We start from the raw sequence: 2,367 nt of genomic DNA on the forward strand, positions 1-2,367 counted from the left end.
TTAGCATGTCACATGTTCATGCATTTTCCATGCATACGTTCTCTACTTTTCAATATACTTGTTATATTTGAATTGTTTTGGAGCTTTTCTGATTGTTTCTTTCTTCCCCCTCTCTATTCTGTTTACGTTAGTTATGTCTATGGCACCTAAGTGTAAGTCCACTTCGGCCCAGAACCCTCTTCGTTTTGGTGCCTTTTCGTCTTTTGATTCTACTCCTCTCTCTCTTTGGTTCCATGATGATGATGCCCACAAGGCATTCTCGGAGAGCTTTTCTAGACGCGGCATTCATTCTGAACGCCAAGTCATTCTGGCGGACTTCGCCGACACCGACCTTCCCACTGTCATTCACAGTCGGGAATGGGAGTCACTGTGTGCCGTCCCGGTCACATGTCCTCTCGTGCTTATCCAGGAGTTTTACTCCAACATGCATGGGATTAATCGTTTAGTACCTCTTTTCTTTACTTGCGTTCGAGGTAAGGGCATTCTTGTCATACTACAGCTTGTTGCAGATGTGCTTAGGGTTCCTAGGGTAGAGTTTCCTAACTATCCTAGTTATGAGTGTCTACGGACTGTGTCCAAGGATGAGCTCAAATAAGCTTTTTGTAAGTGTCCTTCCGATTGGGGTGAGCGCTAGTTCACTTACTGTTCAGCCTTTGCAAAAGGCCTGCGGTTTTTGAACATGGTGATGACCTTTGTACTCCATCCTCTCTCTCATTATAACTCTATCACTGAGCCTCATGCTCGATTTCTGTTATCCCTTCTTGAGCATCTTACGATTGATTTCCCTTCTCATTTTATTCTTTCCATCATAGATGTTCATCTAGATTCGGCGTCTCGTGATAAGCTCATCTTTCCTTATACTATCGTAAGGATCTTACGCCATTTTTCCGTCCCTCTTCTAGCGTTCGACCCTTTCACCTTCATGTGTGCCATAGATTACGCTACCGTTAAACGTAGCGAGGCTCAGTTTAGGTCACGACAGACGGATTTAGCACCTTCCACCCGTTTGACTCCATCTCGATCTGCTCGATCCACATCTGGCCCCATCTCTTCTACGAGCGATGTGTCACTAGGAGACATCATGGCGCAGCTGTAGTGCATGGATGCTCGTCTTCATACTCTCTCTACGGAGTTGTATCAGGTGAACGTTCGTGTTGGCCGTATTGCTCGACGTTAGGTGACCATGGGCGGATTTTCTCCCGATGCTACTCTACCACCTTCTGTTGATTCTGATTTTGACGATGGTGATGGTGATGACGATGATGCTTCTGAGGATGATGATGATGGCGATGCTAGCTCTACCGATGAGATGTTTACTTGACACTCTTACCCTTTGTCATTTGTGAAAAAAAGGGGGAGTAGTTTTGTTATAAGAGTAGTCATACTTAGGGGGAGAGTTAGTATAGGACATTTTGTTAGGGGGAGTGTTGATATGAGGGATGTAGTGAGGATTTTATGTATCTTTTCTTTTCTTTCTTTTATAGATACATTGTTCTTGTACTTTAGGTCTTGTGACCATTTTTTTTGACATACATTGTACTTATCTTTATATATGTTGATATATGTTTCTTTCACCTACCCTTACATATGTTGTTTCTTTTCTCTCTTTATGCACATGCTTCTTATTACTTGTATACAATCTATTATTTCTGTTTCACACGAAGATGCCTTGATGAGTTTTGTTTAAAGTGTTTCAGAAATACAGGTTGTCAAAGTCTACTTGCCATAAACTCTCTTCTTGCAAAGTTTTTTCAAGAGTTTGTGTTAGGATAGATTTTATTGTATTCAACAAGTGAGTATGAGTTGAGTGATTTATGACTTCTCTCAAATGTTCATTTGTTTATTGTGGTTTTGTCACGGATTGCCAAAGGGGGAGATTGTTAGAACATATGTGATTCACTTGTTAGGAACATATGTCACTATTTTATGTAATTGGCTTATCCTTTGACAAAACGCACTTTACTTGTATTTGGGTAGATTTAGGATGTGTTTAAATACTTCAAGAAACCATATTTCAAGATCAAGTGTTGAAACCTTCAAGTCTGTCCAAGAAAACAAGCTGAAAGTGCAGAGTTACTAAAGCTCGACAGATGCTTGACAACTTCTATCTGTCGAGGTTTACAAAAACAGAATTTCTGATATGTTTTTCTTGGGATCTGTAGATGTGTCTTTGGGCCTTTTTTTTTCCTAATCCTAGACATATAAAAGGATTGTTTTAAGGGCCATCAAACAGTTCACAAGTTGCACAAGCATTGAGCAAACTCTGTTTAAGCAAATTGTGACCGGAGATGAAGTTCTTGCCCTAGTTTATCTCTTTCTCTTGAAGAAGTTGCTGTGTATGTGCACTGTAGGGTTTTGTGACGCAGC

The sequence above is a fragment of the Quercus lobata genome, chromosome 10, assembly GCF_001633185.2.
Source record: "Quercus lobata isolate SW786 chromosome 10, ValleyOak3.0 Primary Assembly, whole genome shotgun sequence".
Lineage (NCBI taxonomy): Eukaryota > Viridiplantae > Streptophyta > Magnoliopsida > Fagales > Fagaceae > Quercus > Quercus lobata.